The 13,694-nt window shown below is 46.6% G+C and overlaps 2 protein-coding genes across 2 annotated transcripts in view; both read left to right on the forward strand.

Annotated features, from left to right (window-relative positions):
• LOC118965944 (proline-rich extensin-like protein EPR1) overlaps nt 1-13,694 on the forward strand; it is a 58,695-nt gene that overhangs the window by 15,433 nt on the left and 29,568 nt on the right. The window lies entirely within an intron of this gene.
• The window catches only part of rerea (arginine-glutamic acid dipeptide (RE) repeats a), a 310,643-nt gene continuing 300,988 nt past the window's right edge, over nt 4,040-13,694 (forward strand). The window contains 1 exon segment of the mRNA XM_036988973.1: nt 4,040-4,616. The gene's annotated coding sequence lies outside the window, so the exon portion shown is untranslated.

Here is a 13,694-nt window from a genome sequence, read left to right on the forward strand (position 1 = left end):
GGGCAGGGGAGGGGGGGTGGGGGACAAGACGAGACAAGACACTGCATCAGATGCAGTATAGCCCAGCCATCTACTCACTGCTCAGGGAGAAGGCATTGTGATGGGCTGCTGGAATAGATGTGGTCAGCTTCCCAGATGCATGCTGGGGCCTGGAGAATGTGGAGTGCGCTGACTGCACTGCTGGTCTCTTTTCATTACCTAGTGCTTAACGGTGGCCAACTTGACAGAGTCATGTGGTAAACAGAGGAGCTGTGAAATCCTGGCGGTGGGGGAGGTGGGGGGCATAAGGTAGTGAGAGAGCCGAGCCCTTGTTAATTAGGCACCAAACCAACATATAACTGAACTGAAACAGCAGGGACTACCTGAAGTTGTCCACGTTTTTGCTACGGTCTGCCCCAATGAATACAACCCTGGTAGAACAGCAATCCACAGCAACCCGGGGACTCTCGGCAGTGTTTACCCTCACTCTGCTGTTTCAGGTCACACAAACCTACATAAAAGCCTAATGTTGTAAACTGAAACATGCCAGCGCTTTGCGTTTTCTCACTTAAATGGTGAGATGGGCTATTGCTTGGTTGAATGCCTCTGTTCATTGTGTTTGTATAGATAGATGGAGGGAGGCTATGAGTTTGGTTTCTGCTCTATTTCTGAATTGTGCTTTGAAATGTAATCTCGATAGGGGAGTCAACCATGCATGTCACGCAGTGTGAGTACGTCGGTGAAGGAGAGGGACTGTGTGTGGATCACAGGGGAGGAGTCTTTAGACTCTGGGCTGGGGACAGTTTACCAGCCCTCTGGTAGATTACAGAGGAGGGGTCTCTGGGCTGGGAACAGTGGGGAGGGGTCTCTAGTCTGGGAACAGTGGGGAGGGGTCTCTAGTCTGGGAACAGTGGGGAGGGGTCTCTAGTCTGTGAACAGTGGGGAGGGGTCTCTAGTCTGTGAACAGTGGGGAGGGGTCTCTAGTCTGGGAACAGTGGGGAGGGGTCTCTAGTCTGGGAACAGTGGGGAGGGGTCTCTAGTCTCTAGTCTGGGAACAGTGGGGAGGGGTCTCTAGTCTGGGAACAGTGGGGAGGGGTCTCTAGTCTGGGAACAGTGGGGAGGGGTCTCTAGTCTCTGGTCTGGTAACAGTGGGGAGGGGCCTCTAGTCTCTGGGCTGGGAACAGTGGGGAGGGGTCTCTAGTCTCTGGGCTGGGAACAGTGGGAAGGGGTCTCTAGTCTCTAGTCTGGGAACAGTGGGGAGGGGTCTCTAGTCTGGGAACAGTGGGGTGGGGTCTCTAGTCTCTGGGCTGGGAACAGTGGGGAGAGGTCTCTAGTCTCTGGGCTGGGAACAGTGGGGAGGGGTCTCTAGTCTGGGAACAGTGGGGTGGGGTCTCTAGTCTCTAGTCTGGGGACAGTGGGGAGGGGTCTCTAGTCTCTGGGCTGGGAACAGTGGGGAGGGGCCTCTAGTCTCTGGGCTGGGAACAGTGGGGAGGGGTCTCTAGTCTCTGGGCTGGGAACAGTGGGGCGGGGCCTCTAGTCTCTAGTCTGGGAACAGTGGGGAGGGGTCTCTAGTCTCTAGTCTGGGGACAGTGGGGAGGGGTCTCTAGTCTCTAGTCTGGGAACAGTGGGGTGGGGTCTCTAGTCTCTAGTCTGGGGACAGTGGGGAGGGGTCTCTAGTCTCTAGTCTGGGGACAGTGGGGAGGGGTCTCTAGTCTCTAGTCTGGGGACAGTGGGGAGGGGTCTCTAGTCTCTAGTCTGGGAACAGTGGGGTGGGGTCTCTAGTCTGGGAACAGTGGGGAGGGGTCTCTAGTCTGGGAACAGTGAGGAGGGGTCTCTAGTCTGGGAACAGTGGGGAGGGGTCTCTAGTCTCTAGTCTGGGAACAGTGGGGAGGGGTCTCTAGTCTGGGGACAGTGGGGAGGGGTCTCTAGTCTGGGAACAGTGGGGAGGGGTCTCTAGTCTGGGAACAGTGGGGAGGGGTCTCTAGTCTGGGAACAGTGGGGAGGCGTCTAGTCTGGGAACAGTGGGGAGGGGTCTCTAGTCTGGGAACAGTGGGGAGGGGTCTCTAGTCTGGGAACAGTGGGGAGGGGTCTCTAGTCTGGGAACAGTGGGGAGGGGTCTCTAGTCTGGGAACAGTGGGGAGGAGTCTCTAGTCTGGGAACAGTGGGGAGGAGTCTCTAGTCTGGGAACAGTGGGGAGGAGTCTCTAGTCTGGGAACAGTGGGGAGGGGTCTCTAGTCTGGGAACAGTGGGGAGGGGTCTCTAGTCTGGGAACAGTGGGGAGGGGTCTCTAGTCTGGGAACAGTGGGGTGTGGTCTCTAGTCTCTGGGCTGGGAACAGTGAGGAGGGGTCTCTAGTCTGGGAACAGTGGGGAGGCGTCTAGTCTGGGAACAGTGGGGAGGCGTCTAGTCTGGGAACAGTGGGGAGGGGCCTCTAGTCTCTGGGCTGGGAACAGTGGGGAGGGGTCTCTAGTCTCTGGGCTGGGAACAGTGGGGAGGGGTCTCTAGTCTGGGAACAGTGGGGAGGGGTCTCTAGGCTGGGAACAGTGGGGAGGGGTCTCTAGTCTGGGAACAGTGGGGAGGGGTTTCTATTCTGGGAACAGTGGGGAGGGGTCTCTAGTCTGGGAACAGTGGGGAGGGGTCTCTAGTCTCTGGGCTGGGAACAGTGGGGAGGGGTCTCTAGTCTGGGAACAGTGGGGTGTGGTCTCTAGTCTCTGGTCTGGGAACAGTGGGGAGGGGACATGCTCTCCTTTTGAAAGGAGACACACAACATGGTTTGTAGCACAATAAATGACCTCCACACACAACTCCGTAGCTATTGATCTGCAGCGTTGCCTCTCTGTCGTGTCCATTTTGGACAATGGGGTGGGTTATTGCTTTCGTTATTTTTATTTTTGAGAAAATGAAATGAAATCACCTATTTTAAGGCATGTCTAATTTGACTCAGTGTTGGGTGCAGCTTTGTTTTTGTATTTGGTTGGGGGGGGGGATTTTCACATTTTAATTATAGGATTTAGGGTATGGACACACGGTACCGTTTCCTGGCTGAGAGTACTTAGCACCTCTGAGAAGAGTGCTGGCCATAACATGTAAACATACATATGGAATCAGGAGAAGATGTTGGCCTCAGAAGTACCCCAGCGGGAGGTGCAAAAGCTTTTCTCCTTTACATTGTGATGACAAACAGGATGTTTGTTATTGATATGTTTTTTTAAACAACATCAAAGCAAAACAGTGAATCCCCTTGGAAGACAGGCAGAGGAACACTTATATTTGATTAATTATTGTATTAAATCAAACCAAATGGCCTTGACTGCCGAACATTACCGTTGGACTTGTCGATGGCAACTCAGCATTTTAGAAACATTTCTGTCTTCTTGCCTCTCGGAACGGGCTGGAGAGTCTAATTAATTTATTATCTACAAATGCAAATGAGGGAGAATAGGCATTAAGCCAGAGAGCCACACACACAGGATCCTAACATTACCTTCCGTGTATTTCACATCACCTCTCTCTGTCATCTCCGTGTTTTTGTTTTTTTTAACGCTGATCATTAATCAAACACCAATATTGTAATCCCTTACTTCATGTCCCCACCACGTTCATTATAATACATCTTAACAGTTAACACGTAGGCTGTGAGTGGATGGCAGATGCGTTTCAAATCTGTATATATGGTTTAATAATAGTTTGTTTGTATTCAGTGTGTTCGTATTGATTAAGCAGGGCCGTAATGTGAAGGCGGGGGAGTGATTGGTGTGCTGCTGTGTGTAGCAGCGAGGGGCTCGTCAGTATCATTGCCATGTTAGTGAACGTTTGATCTTGCCCGGTAGTGATACATCACATACTGATGGTTGTGCAGTACGTTTCGTTTTGCCGTTTTTATTGGTTCTTCTATAACACCATAATCCCCAACGGGTTACTATCAGAAATCATCAACCTAAACGTACCCGGGATCGTTCCTCGTCTCTCCTTTGTCCCCGACTCGACCGTCGATCATTAGAATCCAGCTCATGTTTTAGTTTTGCTCGGTGTTTTAGTGTTGAGGGGGGGGCTCTTAAACTAGTGTCTGGTTAAATAAAGACTAGCTCAGCCATGTGGATGCGTCTGTTGAACAGCTGAAGGGTGCTCCAGCCTACGGAGAGACGGAACGTGTAATGTGTGCATATGAAAGGGGAGCGAGGAGGAGGAGGAGGGAGAGTGTGTGTGGAAAAAGGAAGCAGAGTCTGTGAACGAACGGAGAACTCACTGATCCCCTGGAACCGGAGCACTCGATACAAACAATATACTTTTTTTTCCTTCATACGCAAGATATCAAGAAGCTACACCACCGTGAAAAAAACCCAGGGGAAACGGAGGCAACCGTGTGTTTTCGGGAACGGCTGCCTCGGAGATTAGTACGTGATTACACGAGCAAAAGTGAGCCCAGGCAGGGCCGTCTTTTGTTGAGGCAAGTGGTCGTTCGCCTGTGTAGCAGGCAGGCAGCTGAAGGATAAAGTGTCTGCCTGATTATTGTTTCAAGCCTCTGGTTTCTTGGATCTGGCCCAGGACACGGGGTTTTATTCGACGGGGTCATCCTTGGTGAGGATTGAAGTAGTTTGTGGCGGTTACTTTGGAACTGTACAGTCATCAGACTGGCGGGTGAGTAGTTGAATACAACACAAGAAAAAAGAAACGTGGAGGGGGTTGAAGGAGGAGGAGGGGGGGGGGGGGGGGGGGGGGGGGGGGTTGAAGGAGGAGGAGGAGGAGGAGGAGGGGGGGGGTAAAGACATTGAATGTTGGCGAGCGTTGCGTTGGGACGAGTTTAGGAGATTTAAAAAAACAAAAACACCAGTTGTATTTATTTGGTCGTTGTTTTACTGCAGGTGTTGGTTGCCATTTACGATAACACACAGTTGAAGTAGCTGGAAAGGAAGCGCGTGTGACCTCGAGTCAAATGTTTCTGTAGGTTGTAACGAGGTGGAACTTCCCACTGAACACCCTGGAGACAACAGACATGCGCAGGAACCCCCAGGACTGTTCTTCATAAGGCTTTTAAACGTTCACATTATTAGTGAAACAAATGGCTACGATTATTATTATTATTATTAATAATAGGTTTACTTCGTCCAACTGATATGTAGGGAACTTTTAAACGTTTTTACGTTTTTCAACCAACTTCTAATCATCATAAGTATTGACGTTTTCACAATGATCCAGTTCTGTGTACAAACACACACTCTGTGTGTCTGTGATGTGTGAAGAACAAGTGAAACTGTTACTGTAATAAGCGAAGGGCCTACCCGTTCTTTGGGGAGTAGGTGGAATATCCTAACAGGCCTAACTGTTGATGTGAAGTTTACCCAGCTTCCAATGAACTGTAAAGGTAGTGGTTTAATTGTATCAGCTGCTTTATCAGTTACATACTAAGATGGGTAGTGATTTATTTCCCTGTATGGGGAGATGTAGTTTGCAGCTTTGTGTACATTAAAACATATCATCAAGCACACAAAGACCAGACATTTGAGAACAGGATAGGGGTGATTCAGGGGCTTCCCTAGTCCAATAAGAGTCTAGCTTTACTCTGTATAGTCCAAGGACGTGACACTTTACAGGTCAATTGGCTCTGGGAGGCAAAACAGCCAAACACTCCCACTAAACGTGAATCGATTCTCAATTACGATACTGTTCTTGAAACAACATAAAAACCCTCTACTTTTAATATCATGTCAAAAAAAATAATTTCACAAATCCAAAATACCACTTAAGCCACGGAAGCCACTGTTATAACTGCTTTTAACTCAGTTGAAGCCAACAGTATGTTTCAGTAACAACAGGTTTGTATTTCTGGGTCTCTTTTTCCGTTTACACACAGGTGTTCAGAGACACAGATGGCTAATTAACACAGGTAGTCCACTCTGCCTTCCGTTTACACACAGGTGTTCAGAGACACAGATGGCTAATTAACACAGGTAGTCCACTCTGCCTTCCGTTTACACACAGGTGTTCAGAGACACAGATCAGATGGCTAATTAACACAGGTAGTCCACTCTGCCTTCCGTTTACACACAGGTGTTCAGAGACACAGATCAGATGGCTAATTAACACAGGTAGTCCACACTGTCTTCTGTTTACACACAGGTGTTCAGAGACACAGATCAGATGGCTAATTAACACAGGTAGTCCACACTGTCTTCTGTTTACACACAGGTGTTCAGAGACAAAGAGGGCTAATTAACACAGGTAGTCCACCCTGTCTTCCGTCTGTTTTCCGTAAACAAGCGCTGTAACATGGAAATACTGCCGTTGTGGGAAGCCAAACCCCTATAACTGTTTTTGTTCAACCTTCTGTTTCATTGAAAGATAAGATCCTTAATCTTCCCGAAACCGAATCGCAAGTCAGCGTCTTATCAAAACTCCCCCGTACAGAAGACGCCTTCGTCCAATTATTCTTGTGTAATGGAATGGAGAGTCATGATCAAGGGTTAAACCATTATGAATCGCCTTAACTGGTGAAGATGAACCAGTACATTAGACTCCCTCACAGCAGCCCTCCCTACAGACTATGACCTGTGTGGCCCCCCAGCATATGCCACTCTTTCTCCCTACAGACTGTGACCTGTGTGGCCCCCCAGCACATGCAGCTCTGCCTCCCTCCAGACTGTTACCTGTGTGGCCCCCCAGCATATGCCACTCTTTCTCCCTACAGACTGACCTGTGTGGGCCCCCAGCACATGCAGCTCTGTCTCCCTCCAGACTGTGACCTGTGTGGCCCCCCAGCACGTGCAGCTCTGTCTCCCTCCAGACTGTGACCTGTGTGGGCCCCCAGCACATGCAGCTCTGTCTCCCTCCAGACTGTGACCTGTGTGGCCCCCCAGCACGTGCAGCTCTGTCTCCCTCCAGACTGTGACCTGTGTGGGCCCCCAGCACATGCAGCTCTGTCTCCCTCCAGACTGTGACCTATGTGGGCCCCCAGCACATGCAGCTCTGTCTCCCTCCAGACTGTGACCAGTGTGGGCCCCCAGCACATGCAGCTCTGTCTCCCTCCAGACTGTGACCTGTGTGGGCCCCCAGCACATGCAGCTCTGTCTCCCTCCAGACTGTGTGGCCCCCAGCACATGTAGCTCTCTCCTTGCTGTAGGGCAGAGAAAGAGAAGTGGGGGTGGGGCCTAGCCTGGGATTTGAACCAGAGTATTAGGTCAGGCCCTAAACAACAGTACTTGTATTGTTATCTGGGGTGTAATCATTCGTCCAAACCTTAGCAAACTGAAAACGTTTTGCTACCCAAAAAACGTTTTTTATTGGACAGATTCACGTAGGTCCCTGTTTTGCTTCCTAGTGAACACACCTCTAATGTCGGTCATTAGAATGTAGGGGAAATGATTGAACATGGGACTTGAACATGGGACTTGAACATGGGACTTGAACATGGGACTTGAACATGGGACTTGAACATGGGACTTGAACATGGGACTTGAACATGGGACTTGAACATGGGACTTGAACATGGGACTTGAACATGGGACTTGAACATGGGACTTGAACATGGGACTTGAACATGGGACTTGAACATGGGACTCGAACATGGGACTCGAACATGGGACTCGAACATGGGACTTGAACATGGGACTTGAACATGGGACTTGAACATGGGACTTGAACATGGGACTCGAACATGGGACTCGAACATGGGACTCGAACATGGGACTTGAACATGGGACTCGAACATGGGACTCGAACATGGGACTACGTCAATGGATTTGAACCAGACAGCGTCCGTATTTCTCTCGTCCTGTAGTAGATGGCAGTCATCTTATCTGATGGTTATGTATAGGCCAGGCCTACTCGGGAAGAGGACGTGATTGTTTACTTAAAGCACTGAAATTGGTCCTACTGTACACATACATGTGACTAGGCATGTGAAGTCAGTAGGTTTGAACCTCCAGGCTATTTGGATATACTGAATGACTAGGCCTCATAGTATAAAGATTGATTTTTTTTAGATTTGGTTATTAATCAAATTAAGAAACGGAAGTAGCTGTGTCCGCCATTTTGTCTAGAAATCACTGTCTCATAAGTCATTTGTTTAAATGTTGTTGTTTCTTAGTTTTTTGTTGTTGTTGATCGTATGAACTCTAATGTTAATGAGGTAGTCTAGGAGATGGTCTTGGCACTGTGTCCATATGACCTCTAATGTTAATGAGGTAGTCTAGGAGATGGTCTTGGCAGTGTGTCCATATGACCTCTAATGTTAATGAGGTAGTCTAGGAGATGGTCTTGGCAGTGTGTCCATATAAACTCTGTAATGTTAATGAGGTAGTCTAGGAGATGGTCTTGGCAGTGTGTCCATATGAACTCTAATGTTAATGAGGTAGTCTAGGAGATGGTCTTGGCAGTGTGTCCATATGAACTCTAATGTTAATGAGGTAGTCTAGGAGATGGTCTTGGCAGTGTGCCCATATGAACTCTGTAATGTTAATGATTTCATAGTTAATCTAGTAGTAGATGGTCTTGGCAGTGTGTCTCCAGGCACACAGTGTTTCCTGTGGTACGGCGAGTCCCATTGTCGGTCTGTGTCCCCTTGTTAGCCTGCTAACTGAGCAGTGACCTCTAGCAGCCTCAGTCTAGCTGAATGATTCTGATGTGATTCATCCCCTGGAGAGGGAGGAGGAGAGCACTGAGGGCTGCCCTAATGGGACCCTAGTCCCTATATAGTGCACTACTTTTGACCGGGCCTATTTGCCTCTGGTCAAAAGTAGTGCACTATATTGGGCCCCTCAAACTCAACTCTTGACCTTCAAAGCAAGTTCCATTGTGTTTTTCTCTCTCTCTCTCTCTCTCTCTGCATTGTTCCCACACCCGAATCAGGAACTGATTTTAGACCTGTGACACCAGGTGGGTGCAATTAATGATCAGGTAGAACAGAAAAGCAGCAGGCTCCAGACCTGATGGAGGGAACAGGGGGCCATTTGGGAAACACCCACTGCTTGGATAACTAATGCCTAGCACAAGGGATATAGTCTACCAAGTACACTTCCTGTATTGTTGTATTTGGTACACATGAAAAAAAGTATTTTATTTGTAGCTTTTTGGTGGCAGCTGTGGTGGGATCTACCAAGTGTAAAATGTGTCTGTCTGATCTTTGTTTAACTATCTTGAGTTCAAAGGGACATAGATGACTGACAGAAGTTACCCACAGTCCCTAGCCCCCCCCCCCCCCTTTACTGCAGCACTACACTACCCTTGTGTACAAGCTCCTCCATTAAGACCATTTCCTCTCTAATTCATTTGAGTGTAGTGAAACTAACCGGATGAGGCCTGACCTCTGGGGACAACGTGGAGGGTTCAAATGGCGATATGACCTAAATAATCCAAACTTTTATAGGCGATTTACAAGATCGAATAAAAAAAAATAAAAAAAATAAAGTTTTCTCTAAGCTTTGTACCATTTTTAAAGGTCATGTACACTGTCTTTCAAACAGTCGGGAATAATCTAATGAATTCAGGGCGTGTGAAATTATAACTAGGCTAAATATAAGCCTTCCACAACCATAAGACCCACTAATGATGTCATTATTTTATCAAAATAGTTTTGCTAATGTATTTAAAATATAAAAAAAACAGATACCTTATTGACAAGTATTCGTACGCTTTGCTGAGACTCGAAATTGAGCTCTTCCGTTGATCATCAAAATACCATCTCTGCAGTACTCCACCAATCAGGCCTTTATGGTAGAGTGGCCAGACGGAAGCCACTTCTCAGTAAAAGGCACATGACAGTCCACTTGGAGTTTGCCAAAAGGCACCTAAAGGACTCTGACCATGAGAAACAAGATTCTCTGGTCTGATGAAACCAAGATTGTACTATTTGGCCTGAATGCCAAGCGTCATGTTTGGAGGAAACCTGGCACCATCCCTACGGTGAAGCATGGTGGTGGCAGCATCATGTTGTGGGGATGTTTTTCAGCGGCAGGGACTGGGAGACTAGTCAGGATCGAGGGAAAGATGAACGGTGCAAAGTACAGAGAGATCCTTGATGAAAACCTGCTCCAGAGCGCTCAGGACCTCAGACTGGGGCGAAGGTTCACTTTCCAACAGGACAACGGCCCTAAGCACACAGCCAAGACAACGCAGGTGTGGCTTTGGAACAAGTTTCTGAATGTCCTTGAGTGGCCCAGCCAGAGCCTGGACTTGAACCCGATCAAACATCTCTGGAGAGACCTGAAAATAGCTGTGCAGCGATGCTCCCCATCCAACCTGACAGAGCTTGAGAGGATCTGCAGAGAAGAATGGGAGAAACTTCCCAAATACAGGTGTGCCAAGCTTATAGCCAAGAAGACTCAAGGCTGTAATCGTTGCCAAATGTGCTTCAGCAAAGTACTGAGTAAAGAATCGGAATACTTATGTAAATGTGATATTTTTACTTTTAATAAATGTGCAAAAAAATTAAACCTTGTTTTTGTTTTGTAATTACGAGGTATTGTGATGTCAGTATGGGGTATTGTGATGTCAGTATGGGGTATTGTGATGTCAGTATGGGGTATTGTGATGTCAGTATGGGGTATTGTGATGTCAGTATGGGGTATTGTGATGTCAGTACGGGGTATTGTGATGTCAGTATGGGGTATTGTGATGTCAGTATGGGGTATTGTGATGTCAGTACGGGGTATTGTGATGTCAGTATGGGGTATTGTGATGTCAGTATGGGGTATTGTGATGTCAGTGTGGGGTATTGTGATGTCAGTACGGGGTAGTGTGATGTCAGTATGGGGTATTGTGATGTCAGTATGGGGTATTGTGATGTCAGTATGGGGTATTGTGATGTCAGTATGGGGTATTGTGATGTCAGTATGGGGTATTGTGATGTCAGTATGGGGTATTGTGATGTCAGTATGGGGTATTGTGATGTCAGTATGGGGTATTGTGATGTCAGTACGGGGTATTGTGATGTCAGTACGGGGTATTGTGATGTCAGTATGGGGTATTGTGATGTCAGTATGGGATATTGTGATGTCAGTATGGGGTATTGTGATGTCAGTATGGGGTATTGTGATGTCAGTATGGGATATTGTGATGTCAGTATGGGATATTGTGATGTCAGTATGGGGTATTGTGATGTCAGTATGGGGTATTGTGATGTCAGTATGGGGTATTGTGATGTCAGTATGGGGTATTGTGATGTCAGTATGGGGTATTGTGATGTCAGTATGGGGTATTGTGATGTCAGTACGGGGTATTGTGATGTCAGTACGGGGTATTGTGATGTCAGTACGGGGTATTGTGATGTCAGTACGGGGTATTGTGATGTCAGTATGGGGTATTGTGATGTCAGTATGGGGTATTGTGATGTCAGTATGGGGTATTGTGATGTCAGTACGGGGTATTGTGATGTCAGTATGGGGTATTGTGATGTCAGTACGGGGTATTGTGATGTCAGTACGGGGTATTGTGATGTCAGTACGGGGTATTGTGATGTCAGTACGGGTATTGTGATGTCAGTATGGGGTATTGTGATGTCAGTACGGGGTATTGTGATGTCAGTACGGGGTATTGTGATGTCATTACGGGGTATTGTGATGTCAGTATGGGGTATTGTGATGTCATTACGGGGTATTGTGTTGTCAGTATGGGGTATTGTGATGTCAGTATGGGGTATTGTGATGTCAGTATGGGGTATTGTGATGTCAGTATGGGGTATTGTGATGTCAGTACGGGGTATTGTGATGTCAGTGTGGGGTATTGTGATGTCAGTGTGGGGTATTGTGATGTCAGTACGGGGTATTGTGATGTCAGTACGGGGTATTGTGATGTCAGTACGGGGTATTGTGATGTCAGTACGGGGTATTGTGATGTCAGTACGGGGTATTGTGATGTCAGTACGGGGTATTGTGATGTCAGTATGGGGTATTGTGATGTCAGTATGGGGTATTGTGATGTCAGTATGGGGTATTGTGATGTCAGTATGGGGTATTGTGATGTCAGTATGGGGTATTGTGATGTCAGTATGGGGTATTGTGATGTCAGTATGGGGTATTGTGATGTCAGTATGGGGTATTGTGATGTCAGTACGGGGTATTGTGATGTCAGTACGGGGTATTGTGATGTCAGTATGGGGTATTGTGATGTCAGTATGGGGTATTGTGATGTCAGTATGGGGTATTGTGTGTAGTTTGATGATGGAAAAACTATTTAATCTATTTTAGAAATAGGCTGTAATGTAACAATCTGGAAAAAGTCAAATACTTTCTGAACCCACTGTAGGAATCTTTATATTTGAAGTTTAGCCAAGGTGGATCTATTTGCTAGCATACATGGTTGAACAGTTTAATTATGAACACTTCTGTCTCCAACGGTTCGAACAGCATGCTAGCCTAGCTTGTTTTTCAGAATGATAGCAAGTTGCCAATTCCTTTTTTATATAGTTGTGTTTTTTGGTTGATTGCACATTTATAAAACAGACTTAGACAGCTGGTATAACAGTCTTTGGCTAAAAATGCTGCTATCGGTACGTGGTCCTGCGATGCCACACACATTTTCCAGAATCAATGTTAATTGATACTCCCTTTTTAGTTGCGTCTGCTCTGCGGGCAGTTACATTTTTCTAACGATACACTTTTAAACTTCTTTATTATAGTAACAAATAATGTCTCAATGTGTTTTGGTGTTCATATGAACGGTTCTTGTTGAACCGGACCTCAAATGCAAATAGCTAGTTGAAACCTCTTGTCAGAACAATACGTGATCTCTGTTGTGTGAGTGGCAGGGGGATGGGCCTGGTGTGTGTGTGTGTATGCAGAGAGGAAGAGACTTAAGTGAGAGGTTTCACTCTCGCCAAAATAAGCCCAATGTGTCATCTGCTTTTCCCGCCTTCGGGACAACGGGCAGATCTCTGGTGTAAATGGGAAGGTGCACTCAGCACCGAAGGAGCAAAGGAGACCAGACCGAGACGACATGAGAACCAGCGGACATAAACGCTCAGAAATAAATAAACGTGATTCTTCATATACAGGCATTTTGTATATCGAGCAAAGACGTACATTCAAATGAATTCTATATATTTCCTGTGCCCTAGTTCAAAATGTTTTCTTCTCAGAAACCCAAGTGGTTTTAACACACATTTTAGAGTTGTCATAGTCAGCTCTATGCTATCCTATGTGTGTGTTAAACAGTGTGGTAATTGTTTTATGTTCGTTGGATTGAACCTTTATATAGATATATATATTTTCTTTGTTTAAACTATGCTGACTTGTCTATTCTCATAGCAACACCTACAGCTTAGTAAGCACATTCCCAGTAACAACACCTCTCACCATAAACAGAGTTTATGGACCGAGTCGTCTAGACATTCACGCACATCCAGACACACAGAGAGAAAAGAGGTTCCTCATAAAGTGGGTAGCTATAACGGCTTGGTTCACTAACAGCTGGGAGGCAGCTAGATGAACGTTGACAGGGCGTTAGAGTAACGTTATTTAACCCATGGGAGTCTTAAGCTATATGGAATTGTTTTAAGAAGGTCATACCAAAGGATCATTTTGCTATTTGATTTAGAATTTTAAGACCACTTGAAGTATCAAACATTTGGTTATAAAAAAAATAAATAGTGGGGGGCCATACTGCTATTAGCCCATACAAACACTTTGGATAACAGATTCACTACATGGAACAGTCCATATATATATATATATATATATACTTTCGCAAGTATTTTCAGCTGGTACCGTGGGACCTTCTGACGAG

This window comes from Oncorhynchus mykiss, chromosome 9 (genome assembly GCF_013265735.2).
Source record: "Oncorhynchus mykiss isolate Arlee chromosome 9, USDA_OmykA_1.1, whole genome shotgun sequence".
Taxonomy (NCBI): domain Eukaryota; kingdom Metazoa; phylum Chordata; class Actinopteri; order Salmoniformes; family Salmonidae; genus Oncorhynchus; species Oncorhynchus mykiss.